Source organism: Hypanus sabinus, chromosome 11, assembly GCF_030144855.1.
Source record: "Hypanus sabinus isolate sHypSab1 chromosome 11, sHypSab1.hap1, whole genome shotgun sequence".
NCBI lineage: Eukaryota > Metazoa > Chordata > Chondrichthyes > Myliobatiformes > Dasyatidae > Hypanus > Hypanus sabinus.
The window spans coordinates 112,892,796-112,915,940 of NC_082716.1; positions in this window are offsets into that span (position 1 = coordinate 112,892,796).

Consider the following 23,145-nt stretch of genomic DNA (forward strand, 5'->3'; position numbering starts at 1 on the left):
AATAGCAGCTCAGACCCAATGGGCTGAATGACAGGAGAGACCCAATGGGCCGAATGACAGGAGAGACCCAATGGGCTGAATGGCAGGAGAGACCCAATAGGCCGAATAGCAGCTCAGACCCAATGGGCTGAATGGCAGGAGAGATCCAATGGGCCAAATAGCAGCTCAGACCCAATGGGCTGAATGACAGGAGAGACCCAATGGGCCGAATGACAGGAGAGACCCAATGGGCTGAATGGCAGGAGAGACCCAATGGGCCGAATAGCAGCTCTGACCCAATGGGCTGAATGGCAGGAGAGACCCAATAGGCCGAATGGCAGCTCAGACCCAATGGGCTGAATGACAGGAGAGACCCAATGGGCCGAATGACAGGAGAGACCCAATGGGCTGAATGGCAGGAGAGACCCAATGGGCTGAATGACAGGAGAGACCCAATGGGCCGAATAGCAGCTCAGACCCAATGGGCCGAATGACAGGAGAGATCCAATGGGCCAAATAGCAGCTCAGACCCAATGGGCTGAATGACAGGAGAGACCCAATGGGCCGAATGACAGGAGAGACCCAATGGGCTGAATGGCAGGAGAGACCCAATGGGCCGAATAGCAGCTCAGACCCAATGGGCTGAATGGCAGGAGAGATCCAATGGGCCAAATAGCAGCTCAGACCCAATGGGCTGAATGACAGGAGAGACCCAATGGGCCGAATGACAGGAGAGACCCAATGGGCCGAATGGCAGGAGAGACCCAATGGGCCGAATAGCAGCTCAGACCCAATGGGCTGAATGGCAGGAGAGATCCAATGGGCCAAATAGCAGCTCAGACCCAATGGGCTGAATGACAGGAGAGACCCAATGGGCCGAATGACAGGAGAGATCCAATGGGCCAAATAGCAGCTCAGACCCAATGGGCTGAATGACAGGAGAGACCCAATGGGCCGAATGACAGGAGAGACCCAATGGGCTGAATGGCAGGAGAGACCCAATGGGCTGAATAGCAGCTCAGACCCAATGGGCTGAATGGCAGGAGAGACCCAATGGGCCGAATGGCAGGAGAGACCCAATGGGCTGAATGGCAGGAGAGACCCAATGGGCCGAATAGCAGCTCAGACCCAATGGGCCGAATGGCAGGAGAGACCCAATGGGCCGAGTGGCAGGAGAGACCCAATGGGCTGAATGGCAGCTCAGACCCAATGGGCCGAATGGCAGGAGAGACCCAATGGGCCGAATGGCAGCTCAGACCCAATGGGCTGAATGGGCAAATACTCATGTTTACATGACATGTGATGAGATATCTTTTTCAGAAAGGATGGGGCCAATAAAGATCCCAGTTGCCTCTCGTGAATCACATTCTTCAACCAACATTATCCCTCTGGCCCATCAGAAGGCATACTGCCAACCACAAGATGTTGGCCTAGGGTCACATACAGAGAGAGTTTGGGTGGGACCATTCCTTCCCTGTAGGAAAGTGGTGGCAAAGGGTTGCGGAGTACAAGAAGCTGCAGAGAGTTGAACACACAGATCAGCAGTTCCGTGGACCCTGCCTATACCTCTTACTGCCTCAGTAAAGCAGCCAGCCTCATCAAAGAGCCTATTCTCTCCTCTCCTCTCGCCCATCGTGAGATGTTTGAAAAGAAATCGCAGCAGGCTCCCAGTGTCAGAAGCCTCTTGAATGGTCCTCCTGTATGACAAGATGGACTCTTGAGTTCAAAGTAAATTTATTCTCAAAGTACATCTCATCATCATGTTGCTGGCATTTAGGGCAACAAAGTACATACACGACACCACGTCCTACCCTGGGATTCACGTTCTTACAGGCTTTACAGTAGGTGCAAAGTAACACAATAGAATCAATGCAAAACTACTGACTGACAATGTGCGCAAAAGTCAGCAACTTGTGCAAATACAAAAAGAAAAACAAAATAATAAGCGAATAAATAATACCGAGAATGTGAGTTGACAAGCCCTTGAAAGTGAGTCTGTAAGTTGTGGGCCAGTTCAGAGTTGAGGTGGGTGAAGTTATCCACGCTGATTGAGGGATAATAACTGCTCCTGAACTTGATGGTGTGAGTCCTGAGGCTCCTGTACCACCTCCTCGAAGGCAGCAGCGAGAAGCGAGCATGGTCCGACGATGAACGTTGTTTTCCTGCAACAATGCATCATGTAGATGTGCTCAATCGTGGGGAGGGCTTTGCCCATGATGTACTGGGCTGCATCCACTACTTGCTCTAGGATTTTCCTTTCAAGGGCATTTGTGCTTCCAAACCAGGATGTGACGCAGCCTGTCAATACACTCTCCACTGCACATCTATAGTAGTTTGCCCACGTTTTAGATGTCCTACTAAATCTATGAAAACTTCTAAGAAAGTACAGGTGCTGCTGACCTGCTTTCTTTGCAATGACACTGACGTGCTGGGCCCAGGACTGATCCTCTAAATGATAACATTGAGAAATTTAAAGTTACTGACCCTCTTCCGCCTTGATCCCCTCACCTCCAATTTCCATCGGCTGTAGTCAATAATAAGCTCTTTGGTTTTGTTGAAGTTGAGTGAGAAGTTATTGTCATTGGCACCATTAACCTCACAATTTATCTCATTATGACTTTGACCCTACTGTCTACCTGCACTGTACTCTCTGTGTGACTGTAACACTTATTCAGCATTCTGTCATTGTTTCCCCTTTCTTGGACTAGCTCAGCGATATGATCTGCATGATATATATCTCTGTTGATATGATCTGTATGGATGACAATTTTTCTCTGCCCCTTGGTACATGTGACCACAATAAACCGAAGTATCAGGACACTGGCTTTCTTTTCCAGAGTTGCTGCCTGACCTGCTGTGTGTTTGTAAGGAAAGAGTTAAACTCGACTCCTCTTTGGGATATGGTCAAATGTGAAAATGTGTAACACAAGGTGGAAGTTCGTTAGACAAATTGTTGTTAATCTGGGATGTGGGAATGTTTTGAGAAAGTACAAGAGAACCAGTCCTCAGGCTTGTTTAGAGAATTTAGAGTGAGTGCCAGTCTACAGCTTTGAGAGTAGATAATGGTGACAATTATATTTGTTTGCAAAAGGATTAGAGAAAAAGGTATTGAAGGGTATAAAAAGGGGCAATTTCTTTGTGCAAGGGGAGATCTTCTTTTAGGCGGGGTTGTGACTAATGGTAAGAGCTGGCAATAGAGACAAGGACTTCAAGAGAGTGAGAGACAGACAGGCAGAGAGAAAGAGTGAGTGAGAGACAGAGAAAAAGAGGGAGGGGGAAGAGAGAGAGAGAAACAGAGAACAGGAAGAGAAGGAGACAGAGAGAGAGAGAAACAAAGAGATAGAGTGTATAGAAAATCTGTTGGCATCTGCAGTTTCCTCTGGCAGGTCATTGTGTGTAGTGGCTTAGGAAACTGGTTACATAGAACATAGAACAATACAGCACATTACGGGCCCTTCGGCCCACAATGTTGTGCTGACCCTCAAACCCTGCCTCCCATATAACCCTCCACCTTAAATTCCTCCATACACCTCACATTAGGGTTAGAGTTACCTGGTTGATAGGATAATTAAATCTTTTACCATTATTAATTAGTTCTCTTTCTTTGTACATTCTTTATATAACTATGAAAGTAACTTCTTACAGCATTTTCCACGTGTACAGTGCCTCCTTTGTCGGTGGAAACCTGATGATGAATCAGAAAGGAACCAACTTTAAAATATTTTAGTTGCAGCATTTATTGGTGAACTGGCTACATTTCAAGTACAAGTTTATCACCAAGGTATAAATGGCACATTAATGAGCATTTTTGCAGCAGCAACAGCACATTACAAATGTCAACTTACATTAACAAAAGTTACACAACAGAATAAATACAATGCTAGTTCACAGAGATCATGTGACTGTAAATGTTAAAAAATTCACCGTGTGTTCTTTCCTGGTTCAGCTCAGGGTACTCTCCCAAGTATTTGCAAACAAAAGATGACACACGTGTTCAAGGCCACAAGAATATCTTTATTAAAACTAGCACAAATACAACACTAAAATAAAGTCTTCAGTGGTAACAGGAGTACAAAAATCAAAATAGTACTCATCACTGTCTAAGTGAGCTGACCTCCAGAATGCCGACAGAGATATCCCTCGTTGAGGGGTGGGAAGTGAGTGATTTCAGTGTTTCTGAGGGTCTGTCCTGGGCCCAACACATCGATGCAGCTATAAAGGAGGCGACGGTAGCTGTGTTTTGTCAGGAATCCGAGGGAAAAGCACTCGAAAACTTCCACAGATGTACCATGGAGACCATTCTGACTGGCTGCACCACCGTCTGGCATGAGGGTGGGGGGGGGGGGGTCCACTGCACAGGATTGAGATAAGCTGCAGAGAGTTGTGCACTTAGTCAGCCCCATCACGAGTCTCTTCAAGGACTCATGCCTTCGAAAGGTGATGTCCACCATTAAGGACCCTCACCACCCGGGGCATGCCCTCGTCTCACTGCTACCATCAGGGAGGAGGTACAGAAGCCTGAAGACACACACTCAGTGATTCAGGAACAGCTTCTTCCCCTCTGTCATCCGATTCCTAAATGGACATTGAACCCTTGGACACTTCCTCATTACCTTTTTGCTCTACTTATTTGGATAAACCATTTAATATATACGCAGCCTCTCCTCACTCCAATTCGACATACTCTGACTCTCTTCCACGTACTGTTCCCTATCATAGCACTAGTCACAAGCCATGACCTAGCCTCGGACAAAACTCTCTTCTCTTGCAACAAGGGGTCTCCAATTCTACCTTCCAAATCCCCTTACACTGGGACTTTTCCATGCAGTTGGTACCTGCCCCTGCACAAAGACCTTGACTGCTGGTGAAAAAACATGTATTTCACCATTTTCCACTGTTACGGCTATAGACTTGAACTTTCTCAAAGCGTTGTTGTGCACTTTCTCAGAACAATCCCACTCCGGGCTAACAGCACTTTACCTTACAGACTTCCATTTTACTTCAGCATGTACCAAGGGGGAATCACATTTAACTTTCTCCTTACAGTGACATACACAAAATGCTGGAGGAACTCATCAGCTCAGGTAGCATCAAAGGAAAGAACTAAACAGTCGACCCTTCATCAGGACTTGTTTGCAGATCAATGCAAGACCTGATGGCGGTAGGGAAGAAGCTGTTGTTGAACATTGTGGTTTTTTTAACAATGGTCAATGCCAATTTTTCTTTTTTTAATGTTGTTGGAACTCAAAGGCCTACATCATTCTGGGTCAACCATGGACCTTGCATCCTAGCTGTCTAGATACACAAACCAAGGCAGTACGATTTGGAGAGCGAGCTGTTGCCCGTGTAGCAAACTCCCCTCTCCACACAGCTGGTGAACCCAAAGGAACGGCAGAACCCGATACAGTTTGGCACCAGGCAGTGCCTGTCCATTTTCCTTTTCCCAGATGAGCTGGCAACCACAGCTGGTGAACCCTATTTGCCCGAAGTGACTGGTTTTAAGGTGCCAGTAACCCCCCCCCCCCCCACCCCATCGGTAGAAATGGTTCTAGTAGCTAAGCCTCACATGAAGGCCAGGAACTGGTTGTCAGAGGCCATTCGAGGCACACGTCATTGGGAGCATTTAGTAGGTAGTGGGAGCTTCCCCCATTACCACTCCCCCGGCTATAACAAAATTAAAAACCCAGCTCTGTTCTAGAGAGGGCTTGAGCAGATTGGGACTGTTTTCCTTGGAACAGAGGTGTGCATCTTATGGAGGTGTATAAAACCACTAAAGGTGAAAGCACACAGTCTTTGCCCCAGGCCTGGAATCAAGAACCTGAGCTCACAGGTTTAAAGGTGATTAGGGAGAGATTTAGCAGGAACCTGAGAAAGCTACTTGTTCACCCAGAGAGTGGTGTGCATTTGGAATGAGCTGCCAGAGGAACTGGCTGAGGCAGACATATGGATAGGAAAGGTTTGGAGCAGGGGATGCCCTTGCTTAATGGTATTGATCCATGGCTCAACTTGAGAGGGAGATGGATCAAATGTGAGCAAATAAGACTAACTGAGATGATGATGAAGGGTCTCGGTACAAATTTGATCCAGTCGACTGTTTATTTCTCTCCATCGATGCTGCCTGACCTGCTGAGTTCCTCCAGCATTTTGTGTGTCAGTTCAGTGATACTAAGCCTGATTCTGAATGTTAGTCAGCATGGAACAGATGGGCCGAAGGGCCAGTTTCTGCGCTGTATGTGTCTGTAACCAGTACATTCTCCAGCAATGGTGAAGTTGGTCAGCTCAGACCCTGTTAGAATTGGCTCGCTCCCTCCTGGCCTCTGGTCATGCCCAGGCATGGCCAGTTTACATGCTCATTCCTGTTCCTGCGTGCAACCCCCAGAGACTCAGCGTGTAAGAATGCAAAGCACAATCAGTTTCCTATTTCACAAATGGTGACTCAGGACAGCGTGCAGAATGCAAGGGAATGTCCTTTCCCTCAAAGTTAATTGTTTTAAGTTCTGCTCGTTATCAGCTGAGTCACTTGGGACACCCTGTAGGGAGGGTGTTGCTCTCCTGGGAGGTGTTTTGGTGGTGTATGTTTACATTTAACAGCAGGTAAATGTTTGGATAAGAAACTGCAGTGGTTTCAATTCAGTAGCAATAAAATACTTCCAAGTAAAGGAAGGTGGAGAACTGACAATCAAGAATTTTGCAGCCGGAACTGTAGTTTGCAAACGTGGAAGAGTACAGCATAGGAACAGGCCATTCAGCCCACAATGTTGTGCTGAACCGGCTAAAGAGCAAATCAAAAACACCCAAACACTAATCCCTCCTCCCTACACCATGTCCATATCCCTCCACCTTCCTCACATCCATGTGCCTATTCAAACGTCCCTTAAAAGCCCCTAATGTATTTGCCTCTACCACTGTACCAGGCAGCACATTGCAGGCATCCATCACTCTTCGAGTAAAAAACTTACTCCTCACATCCCCCTTGAATCTACCCCTCTCACCGTCAATGCATGCCCTCTGGTGTTAGACATTTCTACCCTGGGAAACAGATGCTCACTGTCTATGCCTCTCTTAATCTTGTAAACCTCCATCAGATCTCCCCTCAGCCTCCGCCACTCCAGAGAGAACAAGTTTATCCAGCCCCTCATGATATCACATGCCCTCTAAACTGGGCAGCATCCTGGTAAACCTCTTCTGCGCCCTCTCCAAGGCCTCCACATTCTTCCTATAGTGGGGCGACCAGAACTGTACACAATACTCCAGATGTGGCCAAACCGGAGTTTTATAAAGTTGGAACATAACCTCCTGACTTTTGATAAACAATCAGCAAATCTGTGGATCACACCAAGAATGGCATGTAGTGGAGAGTGAGGAAGACAGAACTTGGACCAGATGGAGTTTAATGCAGACAAGTGTTGGAGGTGTTGCACTTCGGCAGGGCCAGATTAGGGTAGGACTAACATGGCACTGAGAAGGAAGGTAGAACAGAGGGATTTGGCAATACTGACCCATAATTCCTTGAAAGTGGCATCACAGTTAGATAGGGTTTTAAAGAAAGCTTTTGGCACATTGGCCTTCATGAATCCTTGAGTACAGGAGATGGGATGTTATATTGAGGTTGCATAAGGCATTGGTGAGGCCTAGTTTTGGAGTATTGTGTGCAGTATTGCTCTCCTACCGACAGGAAAGATTGAAGGTGTAGAGTAAATTTACAAGGATGTTGCTAGGTCTGGAGGACCTGAGTTATAAGCGTAATGTTCTGCTTCATATTTTTTACTGTTATGCTGTTCTGTATGTGATCTTTTGTGCTGTTCTCTGCAAGCTGCTTGTTTGGGTTACTGTTGAAGATAAGAGACTGGAGAATTGTGTGCCATACAATTAGGATGGCCCGATTCAGGGCAGGTTTCTCTGGTGAGGGACACTAAGGGTGGACTTGGGGCTTTTATTAAGGGGACGAAGAGAGAAGACGCGGGTGAGAAGAGTTCGTATGATTCGACCCAGGATGGGGCTGTGATTTGATGGACCCTGGGCTGAGATCGAGGGAGCACTGGCAAACCCCGAGTTCCAATTTGTGCCTGTTAGACTGTTTCATAAAAATGGGCCCTTTTCTCTTTTTGCTGTTTCTTTACTACCCTTTCGTCAAATTAAGAATTATAAAGCTAAATCTTTTAATTGTATGTGGTGTACTGTCTGTTCTTTCGTGGCACTTATTTGTAACATGGGAACACATCATGTAGTATCCACACAGACGGGGTTTAGAGGTGGGCTCGCACCTCACGTTTGGCGAGGCCCAGATGGTCTTCCCTAGACTTATGGAACCAGAGTGTTTTATAAGGAAAGACTTTATTCCTTGTAACACAGAAGATTGAGGGGAGATTTGCTAGAGGTGTACACAATTATGTGGGGTAACAGGTAGGAAGGTTGGCTGGGACTACAACTAGAGGTCATGGGTTAAGAGTGAAAGGTGAGATGTTTAAGGGAAGGTTTTTCACTCAGAGGGCGGTGAGAGTGTGGAACGAGCTGCCAGTGCACGTGGTGCATGTGGACTCGACTTCGGTTTAAGAGAAGTGTGGATAGGCACTTGGATGGGAGGGGTTTGGAGGGCTGTAGTCCTGGTTTGGATTAATAGGACTAGACAGTATTACAGCTTGGTATGGACTAGACGAGCCAAAGGGCCTGTTTCCGTGCTCTATGTCCATGAATCAAGGCAGTGCAGAGGTAATTGAGGGAGTGGAGCTGATGAGAGAATAGGTTAAAACAAGGGAAGTACTTGAGGGAATAGAATCCTGAGGGCTGGCAGAGACTTGATGCACCAAATGTCCTCCCATGTCAAAAGGAAAAATAAGAGATAAAAGAGAAACTTCCCACTTACAAAACACATTTAACTTAATGAAGTGTTCCACTGAGATGCCAATTCACGCAGAATATTTACAGGTCAGCCAGATGAAGTCTGAAGGGAATGGGAGGGAGGGATGGAGTAAGGGTTAATGAGGAATTCTGGAGTCTGGGCCACAGGTGTCTGAAGGGACCAGCAGCATGCGGGGGGGGGGGGGTGATTAAATCCACGGATGATCATAGGTCAGAGTAAGAGAACAGAGGTCCCAGAGGATTTGTAAAAGGGATAAGGTGATGCTATAGATAACACTGGACAACAGATTTTTTCAAAAATGTTGCTTCCTCGGAATTATTTTTTGTTTATGAAAGACTGCTTGAAGGTGAACACAAATACAATTTCAGACTACTTGTATCACGTAGGAATCTGGTGAAACAAGAAATTAACTTTTATTGAATATAATGCGTTTAATTGCATAACAGTGCTGATGCTCTGCAATAATTCAACTCAGCTAAGAATATTTTGTTGATGATTTTCATTTGTGCTCAGTGTCAGAGGCTTCTCACTTAAGTGTCCAACAATAATCAGCCAGTATTGATGGATTCCAGTTTCCCTGATACCGTTTCTCCATGACCACAATGTCCTGGTGAAACCTTTCACCGTGCTCGTCACTGACAGTGCCAGGATTTGCAGGGGAGAAATCTTAAATGGGAATGCAGAAAATGAATCTTCAGTGACACGTTGCACTTCATGGTTTTGTTTGCTTGAAGCATGTTGTCAACCAGTTGCACGTAGTTTGGTGCTCTGTAGTTGCCGAGAAAATGTTCAACAACATCCTTGAATGCCTTTCATGTGAATTTCTCCGGTTCCACTAGAAGTTCTTCGAATTGCCTGTCACTGATGACCTGTTTGATTTGTGGACCAACAAAAATGCCTTCCTTAATCTTGGCATCAGTTATTCTGACTTAATGTTTTAATGTTTCGATGTTACATAATTATGCTTGTGCCATGTCATATGACATCATCATCATCATCATCATATTGGGCGATCGTGGTCTTTCCATCACCATGATCAACAGAAGTGGTTAGCCATTGCCTTCTTCGTCTTTACAAACTGGGTGACCCAGGCGTTATCAATACTCTTCAGAGATTGTCTGCCTGGCGTCAGTGGTCACATAACCAGGACCTGTGATACACACCGGCTGCTCGTACGACCATCCACCACCTGTTCCCATGGCTTCACGTGACCCTGACTGGGGTGGGGGGGCTAAACAGATGATACTCCTTGCCCAAGGGTGACCTGCAGGCCAGCGGAGAGAAAAAGTGGCTTACACCTCCTTTGGTAGAGACATAGCTCCACCCCAACACCCATAATTTACATGTGACAACTAGAAGCTAATCTTTAAGCTTTTAAAATTCACTGAGATCCTCTCACCGATAAGAGAAACCAGTCCAGGCAAGTGAACTGACCACAGGTTTATTTATAAAAGTATTTCCTTTCTACGTGGTGAGAACACCAGCTGACAACAAATACTTGCTGAGGATTCCCACTGTACACATCAGTGCCTTTACTGGCAATAAGTAATCCGGGGCAACAAGCAGCATGTCATGTACAGTAACAGTGGGACAAGCAACGTCAAAGTCCAGTTTATCGTCATAAGCACGTCTCCAGTCAGGCGCAATGAAAAGCTTAATTGCAGCAGCACCATAGGTCCGATAAGCCGCTTTCACAAGGAAAACAAAAATGAAACATAGATTGTACACACTTTTTCCAAGTAAGAGCACAATTAGGAAAAGAAAATGTAGTTCATTTGAGTGCTAAGTGATGACAGTGTTGGTAAACTGCAGTGATTAGGTCATGCAGGTTCATGAACTGAATGGTTGGGGGGAATAGCTGGTCTTGAACCTTGTGGTGTGGGACTTCAGGTTACTGCACCTCCAATCCAAAGGAATTTAGATTTGGACTCATAATTATTTATTTATCATGCGTACGTCAAAATATACAATGAAATAAATTGTTTACCTTAACGATCTACACAACCAAGGATGCTCTGGGGGCAGCCACAAGTGTGGCCACACTTTCTGCTACCAAGGTAGCATACCCACAATGTTCAACACACAATGATACAAGCATTAGCAACAGAACAGAACAAGATAGCACTAGCAAAAGGTGTAGTGGTTAGCACAACGCTTTACAGCCCAGGCGACCCGGGTTCAATTCCCACCACTGCCTGTAAGGAGTTTGTACATTCTTCCTGTTACTGCATGGGTTTCCTCCGGGTTCTCTGGTTTCCTCCCACAGTCCAAAGACAATCTACAATGATCAATTAACCTACCTATAGTAGGTAGGTTAAATGATCATTGTTGATCATAGAAACACAGAAAACCTACAGCACAATACAGGCCCTTCAGCCCACAATGCTGTGCCAAACATGTCCCAACCTGAGAAATTACCTAGGGTTACCCATAGCCCTCTATTTTTCTAAGCTCCATGTACCTGTCCAGGAGTCTCCCAAAAGACCCTATTGTATCCGCCTCCACCACCGTCACTGGCAACCCATTCCAAGCACTCACCACTCTCTGAGTAAAAAACTTACCCCTGACATCTCTACCTAATTGTCCTGTGATTTGGCTATGAGTAAATGAGGCAGTTGCTGAGTGGCAAGGCTTGAGGGGCCAGAAGGGCCAATTCTACACTGTATCTCACTAAATAAAAAATAAATAAACCAACAGAACCCCCTTATCCACCCCTCACACACACGCACTGACAGGCTGCCTCAGGGCCTCTAGCCCTTGGCCTTGGACTTACAAACTCATAGACATTGGGTCTGCAACCTCCTGCCTCTGGCCCAGACTTACAACCTCAACTTCTGGGCCTCTACCTCCAGAGCTGCAAGGCAGCACCTCCTTGAGATACCACGGGGTGGGGAGGGATGTATTGGGCTCAGTCCACTGCGAACTGCAGCTTCCCGCACATTTGAATTGTTCAACCATTCAAAGCACGTTTATTATCAAAGTATACCACCCTGAGATTTGCTTACGTTAGATGTTTCAGTGTTCACCGAGCTTGGCAATTAGCTTGCAGCCGTTTCATCACCAGTTGCCGGGACGTCCTCAGTGTGCAGTTGTTGGCATTTCTCTCTGGCAGTGTTTGAGTTTATATGCCTCCCCCCCCCCCCCCCTCCATTCACTTGCCTCGGTCCTAATTATTCAATTAGCTCACATTTCTTTGGGTCTTGGGGGTTTGATAATGGCGTTTATTTCAATATGTTTGTTTACGGAGTTATCAGAAGAGAACCACATTTCTAAAAGTTCTCGTGTTTACTTGGTCCGCAGTGTCCCAGTTAAAGTGGCGTCCTTCTGGGTTGCATACCAACCCCTGAGGCAGCCAGACAATCCGCATCATTTCTGGGAGAAAGGGAATTGTTGAACCCTGTATCAGGACCTTCCTGATAATTCCTTCCCCCACAGATGCCATTTGACCTGCCCAGTTCCTCCAGCCAATTGTTCCTTGTTTCAGAGCCAGATTTTCCGATTCCACATCTGAAATCGTGTTTGTTGTTTAAAGTGAGCTCATTGCTCCCTCTGCTGGTACGGTGTTGCAATTGCTTGAAAACAGAGCTCACTGAACTCACAGGAAGAACTCACCTCAGAGAGGAATGGACGTTACAGGCCATCAGGACTCACGATGAAGGGTCTTGGCCAGAATCGTTTCTGTTAATTTCCCAGCATCGAAGCTGCTTGAGCCCTGTTTATTTTATTTAATGATACAGCGTGGAGAAGACACACCACCCCAGCAATCATCGACAAATCCAATTAAGCCTAGCCTGATCCCAGGATAATTTACATTTTCATTTTTAGAATCTTTTTATTGGTACATGATCTTCTACAGCCATAAAATGATACAAAACTTCAACAAATTAATAAGTATGCAATTAATAAAGCTGAAGAGAAAAAAACTGATTGTAATATATGAAAATGAAAAAAAAATTATATATAAAGAAAAGAAGGAATAAAAAAACCCCAACTAGCTAAAAAAAAAACCCACTGACTACAAAAAAAGGGGAAAAACCCATTAGGAATCAACCCCCGGAGCAATTCGTCTTACCATCATCTATATATATAAAGAAAAAGAATCATCAATGGCCAATTCATATTTATATGGAATAAGATTGGAAGGAAACCATATAAAATAATTCAAATTAAATGATAATATTTGGCAAAAGAGCCCCAACCTCTCTCAAAATCGAATCGGGGATCAAAAGTTCTATTTCTAATTTTTTCCAAACTAAGATATAACATTACTTGAGAAACCATTCAGTTAATGTAGGGACAGAGGTATCTTTCCATTTTAATAAAATAGCCCTTCTTGCCAATAATGTAACAAATGCAATTACATGTTGGCCTGAAGATGAAATACTCTGAATATGATGTGGAACTATTCCAAATAGAACAGTCAATCTATTCGGTTGTAAATTAATTTTCAGAACTTTAGAAATTGTAGAAAATAAAGATTTCCAAAATGATTTTAATGAAGAACATGACCAGAACTTATGTGACGAAGTAGCTACTTCAGTTCTACACCTATCGCAGTAGTTGTCTATACTAGGAAATATTTTGGAAAGTCTCTCCTTTGTTAAATAATAACGGTGAACAATTTTAAACTGAATTAAACAGTGATTGGCACTTATAGAAGAAGAATTTACCTTTTTCAAAACTCGCAACCAATCTTCATTAACAAAGGTCATATTAAGTTCTCTCTCCCAATCTTGTTTAATCTTTAGTAAGAGGTTCTCTTTTTGTAGTAAAAACAAATTATAAATTCTACCGATGGAACCCCTCACTAAAGGATTCAGCTTCAAAATGGTATCCAACAAATCAGATTCTTGCAAATATGGAAACTTAAATAAATATTGTTGTAAAAAATGTCTAACCTGAAGATATTACAGAAAGTGTGTATGAGCGAGAGAATATTTGTTAATTAACTCTTCAAAAGTAATCAATTGACCATCACAAAATAGATCTGTAAAAGAGCAGATCCCTTTATTTCTCCATAGGAAAAAAATGGGATCGGTTATTGAAGGTTTAAATAAAAAGTTTTGATATATAGAACTAGACAATTTAAGTTGTTTAAAATGTTAAAAATTGTGAAACTGAAACCAAATCCATTAGGACTGTTTAATAACAGGGTAAAGATTTAGATTTGGAATTTTAGAGAGCTGTAAAGGTAATGGAGCTCCTAATATTGAGGTTAAATGAAATTGTTTAACAGCTTTTAATTCCAAATCAACCCAAACTGGTTTTTGGCTCTTGTCGAGCCAATATAGCCAAAAACATAATTGTCTGATATTACAGCCCAATAATACAGTCTTAAATTAGGAAGTGCAAGTCCACCATCTTGTTTAGATTTTTGTAAATGATACTTATTAATTCTTGGTCTCTTATTGTTCCAAATAAAGGATGAAATAAGAGAGTCAGTTTGATCGAAAAAATTTTTAGTTAAAAAGATAGGTATATTTTGGAAAATATATAAAAATCTAGGTAAAATCATCATTTTCACAGCATGGATACGACCTATTAAAGAGAGAGCAAGTGGATTCCATCTAGAAAATAGTTGTTTTATGGAGTCCATTAAAGGAACCATATTAGTTTTATAAAGATCTTTATATTTTTTAGTAATTATAATACCTAAGTACTTAAAAGAATTAACAATTCTAAATGGAATATCATTATATATAAAAACAGGGGCATTTTATGGAAACAATTCGCTTTTATTCATGTTAAGTTTATATCCTGAAAATTTACCAAAATCTTTAAGTGTTTCCAAAAGATTAGGAATTGATTCCTCAGGATTCGAAATAAAAACCAAAAGATCATCTGAATAAAGAGAAATAGACAATAAACAATAGGTGCAGAAGTAGACCATTCGGCCCTTCAAGCCTGCACCGCCATTCTAAGATCATGGCTGATCATCTACTAACAATACCCAGTTCCTGCCTTGTCCCCATATCCCTTGATTCCCCTATCCATAAGATACCTATCTAGCTCCTTCTTGAAAGCTTGTGTATGGTTCCATTTATAGAAATACCATGAATATTTTTAGCTTCACATAGTGTTATGGCCAAAGGCTCCAATATAGGATTAAATAATAAAGGGCTTAATGGACATCACTGTCTAGTACCTCGTGAGAGTGAAAAAAAAAGGACCTGAAATTATCAGTAATAACTGTGGCAATAGGATACTTATAAATCATTTGAATCTGTCTATTGAAATTATTATCAAAACCAAATTTTTCTAGTACATTAAACAAATATAGCCACTCAACTCTATCAAATGCCTTTTCTGCGTCGAGAGAGATAACACATTGGGGTTGCGTGGATAATGATGAATATATAATGTTCATCAATCTCCGAACATTGGAGAAAGAGTAACGGCCTTTAATAAAGCCCGTTTGATCCATAGTGATGATTTTAGTTAAAATATTTTCCAAGCGGTTAGCCATTATCTTAGAGAGAATTTTTGCATCCATATTTAATAGTGAAATAGGTCTATATGATAAACATTCAGTAGGATCTTTATCTTTCTTAAGGATTAAGGAAACAGGTGCTTCATAAAAAGAAGAAGGTAAACTACCCTTCTCAAAGGATTCATGAAATATTTCCAAAAGATACAGAGAAAGTAATCTTTCAAATTTTTTTGTAAAATCCTACCAAATAACCATCAAGTCCAGGAGCTTTACCTGACTGCAATAATAAAATAGCTTTCTGAATTTCATGCTCGGTAATTGAAGCATCAAACATCTGTTGATCTTCAACAGAAATTTGAGGAAATTTAATCTTACATAAAAAGCCTTCATTTTGGAGGAATCTGCAGTAAATTGAGATCTATAAAGATCAGAATAAAAACCTTGAAAAATATTATTGATGTCTTCATGGTTACTTGCTGTATTGCCATTATTTTTACGAATCTTTAAAATTTGTCTTTTAGTTCTAGCTGTTCTTAATTGGGAGGCTAAGAGTTTATTATTTTTATCCCCAAAAATATAAAATTGACTTTTCAATTTAAGCAAATATCCTTCAATAGGACATGTTATTAATAGGTTATACTGTGATTGTAGTTCTACTCTTTTATATGAAACAACATTTGGAGAGGTTGCATTGATGTTATCTATTTCTTTAATTTGTTTAGAGATTTTATCTAATTCCATTCTTGTTTGTTTCTTCAGTTTAACTATATACAAACTAATCTGACAAACATAAATAAGCTTTTATTGTATCCCAGATTACTAACTTTGAGACGTTTCCTGTATTATTAAAGAGAAAAAAACTATTCTATCTGAGTTTCAATAAACTCAACAAATTCTGAACTTTGTAACAAGTGTTCTGGAAAACGTCAAAATGGTCTGGTAGAAGCAACATCTTTCAGTTCAAATATTAGCTTTAAAGGAGCATGATCAGAGATAACAATTGCGTCATACTCACATTTCTGAACATTGAATAGAAGTTGAGGGTCGACTATAAAATAGTTGATTCTCGAATATGTATTACGAACATGTGAGAAAAAAGAGTATTCTCTATCACGAGGATGCATATGTCTCCAAATTTCAATTAAGCCATTATCAATTAAAAAGGAATGAATAAGTGATGCAGAAGGATTAGGGAGTTGATGTTTGGATGATGACTTATCCATTAAAGGATTTAGACAAGTATTAAGATCACCACCCATTAATAACATATATTCATTTAAATAAGGTAATGGAGCAAAGACAGCTTTAAAAAATGAGGGATCATCAACATTTGGTCCAGAAATACTAACCAAAACCATTTTCCTATTATAAATTATTCCTATAACAATCAAAAATCTACCATTAATATCGGCTATAATATCCTCCTGATTAAAAGGGATATTGGAATCAATAAAAATAGAGACACCTCTAATTTTACTCTGAGAGTTTGCATGGAACTGAGGATTCTTCCAAAATTTAAAAAAATTAAAAAATTAAAAAATTTATCACATAACCTGATATGCGTCTCTTGAGCAAAGATTATATCAGGTTGGAATCGGTTAATAATTTTAAATGTTTTTTTTATGCTTAATAGGATGATTCCAACCACAGACATTCCAACTTAAAACATTTAACTGTTTAGATATGATCATGAGACTTTGTATCTAAAAAGAATAGTTAGACGCATGTCAGGATAAGGTAGTCAAAAATGGTGGAGATGAACAACAATAATAATAATTTGTGTCTGCTCCAGGATTCCATAATGGGGATAGAAAAAGGAAAAAAAGAGAAAAAAACCCAACCAAACTACAAAAACCGGAAATAAGTCGATATCAATCGACACAAGACCTAAAGAAGGCATAGAAAGTGAATATAAATAAAAAATGAAAAAAGTGATCTCTGTCTCCCTCTACCGAACATAAAACTCATTACAGTCGACATATATCTCAATATAATTAAGTTGGAAGGAATAGAGTTTTTTATTTGTAAAACAAAACAACCTTCAATTTGAAAGTAACCTTCATAATATTAGATAAGGAAAGAAAAACACATCCAAAACAATTCTTCAAATATTTCCACAAAAGAAAAACAATCACCATTTTAAAATTATCCAAGCTATCTTTAAAACGTAAGGAAATCCAAATAATTACTTAGAAGATCTTTTCAAAAGCATACGGAACAAAAATATAAACAGTTAGTTCATTTAAATGCTGCTGAGAAAAAATTTTAGATGGTTCAGAATTATCTACAGTCTTTCAACAGTTCTCCCGTTATGTCTTCTGAGGTTAAAACCACCCAAACCAGTCTTTTTCAGAGGTAAAAATACATTTTAAGGTAAAGACTCCATAATCATCAAATCTTCCAATTTCATCACTCCTTACATCACGAGACAATCAAACCATCGTAAATCATTCAAACTTCAGGCTTCAGACTCGTTAGGGAAAGAGTTAATAAAACGCAATGCTTGGTCATCAAAAGTATGAGTCCCAGAATTTTTGACAAAAAGCCTTAATTTAGCTGGATATTGAAGCGATGGAAAAAGCTTTTTCTGGTAAGCTGAACGCATGGCCGAGGCGAATCCAGCACGCTTCTTAACAATTTCGCGTGGAAAATCTTCAAAAAAGTGAATCTCCGAACTTTGAAATTGAAACAACCCTTGTTTTCTTGCAAACTTACTAATGCACTCTTTGTCTCTAAAACAGAGAAAACGCACAACAATATGCCTGTTTTTACCTTGGTCCAAAAGTTTTAAAGCACCGGTTCTGTGAGCCATTTCAATCTCCGGGGATTGCGAACAAGCCTCTGGAAATAAAGACTGAAACATTTTAGCAAAATAATCCAGTGTGTTGGCAGATTCTGATTTCTCTTTTAATCCAACAATTCGAATATTGTTCCGATGCGACCGAGCTTCCACTTCGACGATTCGTTGTTGAGCCTTTTCCAAATGAGAAGAAAGGTCAGCCGCCTTTCGACTAACTTCTTTAAATCGAGGCTCAGAGAGTCAATTTTTTCCTCAAAAGGAAGAAATTTATCTTTTAGTTGAGTTATTTCAGTGTCGATACAGCTAATTTGAGACTCTAATCTCTTCACCCAAGGGGGTTCCTCCGAGAACGCATCAGCTTTTTTTAGACTTTCCGTTGCCTGGGTCCGGATTCCTTCTGGTGCTTCTTAGGGTAGCCATAATTATACCTGTTGCTCTGCAGATCCGACTGAATAAAGTTGAAATTTCAAAGTTTAAATTGGAAAAGGGAGAGATTAAAGGCAGACAGAAAGAAACTATGTCTTACATGTCCGTGAGCGGAAGACGGAGTCGATAATTTACAATAACCAAATTAATCAACCCAAATGTGGGAGAAAGCGGGGGCACCTGGAGAAAGCACACACATTCCTCAGGGAGGATGTTCGGAATTCCAAAGGATTGAAAGTACATTTATGATCAAAATATGTATGAAGTACACAACCCTGAGATTCGTCTTCCAGCAGACAGCCACAGAACAAAGAAAACATGGAACCTGTAAACCCGCTCTCGCAGACGCACAAAAAACAAATCGCGCAAATGGCAAAAACCAGAGTGAAAAACAGGGAACAAAACACAGAACCATAAAGCCATTGAGAGAGTCCAGGCATACTAAGCTCAGCTCAGTTGAGTGCAATCTGGTGCCATGCCTCTTGTTATCTGCTGGCTGCCGCGATTAAAAATCGCACAGAATATCAACAGAACACAAGGAGTGACCACAAACCGGAAACACATCCTCACATGAACTACAGAATCCAGCCCACAAACCTCAACAATTAAATCAGACCCAGGACTCCGGCATCATCCTCCAAAAGCATCGAGGTTGGGGGTTTAGAGAGACAGGGACGTTCCGCTGGGAGTAGTGAGTGAGAGGCAGACTGTGAGCGTCACAACAAGACTATCACACTCAGACGGGGGTGAGAGAGACCATTTGAACACAGGGACGTTCCTCTGGGAGTAGTGAGTGAGAGTCAGACTGTGAGCGTCACAACGAGACTACCACACTCAGACGGGGGTGAGAGAGACCATTTGAACACAGGGACGTTCCTCTGGGAGTAGTGAGTGAGAGGCAGACTGAGAGCTTCACACGCAGACACATCCGGCAGCTTCTTACGGAACGGCACCTGAGTTGAACTCTGAACTCCGGGACACCCTGAGCTGTAACCACGTCATGCTGACTGCTATGCTACCATGGTGCCATAGTTAAAGATGGTGCTGGCGAGACACAGCCAGCTTTACAGGCAGCAAACAAAACTCCTAGCTATTCTATTAATGACCCTTTTCTGGGATTAAAATCACTGCAAAATGCAGCCGACGGGTTCTCTGTGGGAGCCCGGCCTTTTTGGCAGAGTCCTGGGTGATTGGATGGACTTTTCTTTGAGGTTTATTCACATCAGCAGACTGGCTCTGTGGCTGTGGACTGCTGTCACTGGCCTCCTGGTCTGCCTGTAGTCATCAGGCTGCTGGTCCGCCTCTAGTCGTTGGGCTCCAGGTCCACCTGCAGTCATCAGCTTCCTGCTGCCTGCAGTCATCGGCTTCCTGGTCTGCCTGTAGTCATCAGCCTCCTGGTCTGCCTGTAGTCGTCGGGCTCCTGGTCTGCCTGTGGTCGTCAGGCTCCTGGTCCATCTGTGGTCATCAGCTCTTGGTCTGCCTGCAGTCATCGGCTTCCTGGTCCGCCTGTAGTCATCAGCCTCCTGGTCTGCCTGTAGTCGTCAGGCTCCTGGTCTGCCTGTAGTCATCAGGCTGCTGGTCCGCCTCTAGTCGTTGGGCTCCAGGTCCACCTGCAGTCATCAGCTTCCTGCTGCCTGCAGTCATCGGCTTCCTGGTCTGCCTGTAGTCGTCGGGCTCCTGGTCTGCCTGTGGTCGTCAGGCTCCTGGTCCATCTGTGGTCATCAGCTCTTGGTCTGCCTGCAGTCATCGGCCTCCTGGTCCGCCTGTAGTCATCAGCCTCCTGGTCTGCCTGTAGTCATCAGCCTAGTCTGCCTGTAGTCGTCGGGCTCCTGGTCCATCTGTGGTCATCAGCTCTTGGTCTGCCTGCAGTCATCGGCCTCCTGGTCCGCCTGCAGTCATTAACCTTCTAGTCCGCCTGCAGTCATCGGCTTCCTGGTCTGCCTGTAGCTATCGGGCTCCTGGTCCGCCTGTAGTCATCGGCCTCCTGGTCCTCCTGTGGTCATCGGCTCCTGGTCCTCCTGTGGTCATTGGCTCCTGGTCCGCCTGTGGTCATCGGCCTCCTGGTCCGCCTGTGGTCATCAGCCTCCTGGTCCGCCTGTGGTCATCGGGCTCCTGGTCTGTCTGTGATCAGCCAGCTCCTGGTCCGCCTGTGGTCATCGGGCTCCTGGTCCGCCTGTGGTCAGCCGGCTCCTGGTCTGTCTGTGGTCATCGGCTCCTGGTCCGCCTGTGGTCATCGGGCTCCTGGTCCGCCTGTGGTCATCGGCCTCCTGGTCCGCCTGTGGTCAGCCAGCTCCTGGTCTGCCTGTGGTCATCGGGCTCCTGGTCCATCTGTGGTCAGCCAGCTCCTAGTCCGCCTGTGGTCATCGGCCTCCTGGTCCGCCTGTGGTCATCGGCTCCTGGTCCGCCTGTGGTCATCGGCTCCTGGTCCTCCTGTGGTCATCGGCTCCTGGTCCGCCTGTGGTCAGCCAGCTCCTGGTCCGCCTGTGGTCAGCCAGCTCCTGGTCCGCCTGTGGTCAGCCAGCTCCTGGTCCGCCTGTGGTCATCGGCTCCTGGTCCTCCTGTGGTCATCGGCCTCCTGGACCTCCTGTGGTCATCGGCTCCTGGTCCGCCTGTGGTCAGCCAGCTCCTGGTCCGCCTGTGGTCAGCCAGCTCCTGGTCCACCTGTGGTCATCGGCCTCCTGGACCTCCTGTGGTCATCGGCTCCTGGTCCGCCTGTGGTCATCGGCCTCCTGGTCCTCCTGTGGTCATCGGCTCCTGGTCCTCCTGTGGTCATTGGCTCCTGGTCCGCCTGTGGTCATCGGCTCCTGGTCCACCTGTGGTCATTGGCTCCTGGTCCTCCTGTGGTCATCGGCTCCTGGTCCGCCTGTGTAATGTACCGTGTGAGTATTCATAGGTCACAGTGCGTGTCAATATACTGCGGTGTCTGAGTCACATCGATACTACATGGTGTCAGAAGTAATTGCGGAAGGAAAAAAAAGGGGTAAAAGATGTCACAGTTACAGCCACTGCCGAGTTTAAGCCTACGAGGTAATCTTGCTGAGAACTGGAAGGTATGGATCCAGCAGTTTGAGCTGTTTTGTTCCGCCAGTGGAGTAGCTGAAAAGCCGGAGAAAGTGCAATGTGCTATGTTTCTGCATGTGGCGGGGGCAGAGGCAATAAAGGTTTGCAACACGTATGTCTTCCAAGATGATGAGCAAGATAAAATTGAAATGTTGAAGAAAAAGTTTCAAGATTACTGCAAACCGAGAAAAACCTACCGTACATTCGACACTTATTTTTTACGAGGGCTCAAGGACCGACGGAGACTATAGATGCCTACTTAGCAGATTTGAAGAACAAGGCAAAAGACTGTGAGTTCGGACAACTGCGTGACTCTTTAATACATGACAGGATTGTATGCGGCATATGAGATGATCAAGTGAGAGACAGGCTATTGAGAGAGGTGAAGCTTACATTAGAAAAGGCAATTGACATTTGCTGTGCCAGCGAGATCACGTCAAGTCAGGTTAAAGTGCTCAATGAAGAGATTGAAGTGCACAAAATAAAAACTGTGAAAACTGACAAGAGTAGGACAAAGCCAGCTCCACAGGACGGTCAAGAGGAAGTTAATGGCAACAGATGTGGTTATAAACATAGATACAGAAAATGTCCAGCCTTTGGTCAGACATGCAAGTTATGCAGAAAGAAAAATCACTTTGCAAAGATGTGCAAATCACAGGAGCAAGCAAGGAAAATGAGGGCAACAGTGACATGTTCATTGGAACAGTTGAAGTGGAACAGGAGGTATGCATCAAGAATATTGACAATGCAGAGATGGATGTTGAAGATGAATGGATTCAAGATCTGATAATAAACAGGAGGAATGTGACATTTAAGCTTGACACTGGGGCAAAGTGCAGTGTAATGTCAACAGAAACATTCAACTCACTGGACATCAGAGGAAGACTGAGAAAATCCACCTGCAAGCTTGTTGCATATTTCGGCCACAAGATGACGCCATTGGGAAAGAAAGCACTCACCTGTGTGTACAAAGGACAAAAACCCAAGATACAGTTTGAGATAGTAGAGCAACATGTCCCAACAATACTGGGCAAAGCAACATGCACAAAGCTAGGCCTGGTGAAGCGAATCTATGGTGTGGAAAAAGAAAATGACATTCTCAAAGACTTTGCTGACTTGTTTTCTGGACTAGGATGTTTACCAGGGAAACACCATATCCAGATTGATCCAACTGTTGCACCAGTCGTGCATGCTCCGATGAAGGTTCCAGTAGCTCTCAGGGATCGAGTACTGGAGGAGCTACACAGAGTGGAACAGATGGGAGTCATAACGAGACAAATAGAACCGACCGACTGGGTGAAACGTGTGGTGACAGTGGTCACAGAGAAAAAGATGAGGATTTGCATGGATCCACAAAATCTCAACTGAGCCATCAAAAGAGAGTACTATCCACTGCTCACATTTGAAGAGGTTGTCTCCCGCATGCCTAATGCAAAATACTTTTCAGTATTAGACGCAAATCAAGGTTTCTGGCAGATCAAGCTGGATGAGGGAAGTTCCAAATTATGCACTTTCAACACGCCCATAGGGAGATATCGTTTCCTGTGTCTACCCTTTGGGATTTCTTCTGCATTGGAGGTATTCCAGAGG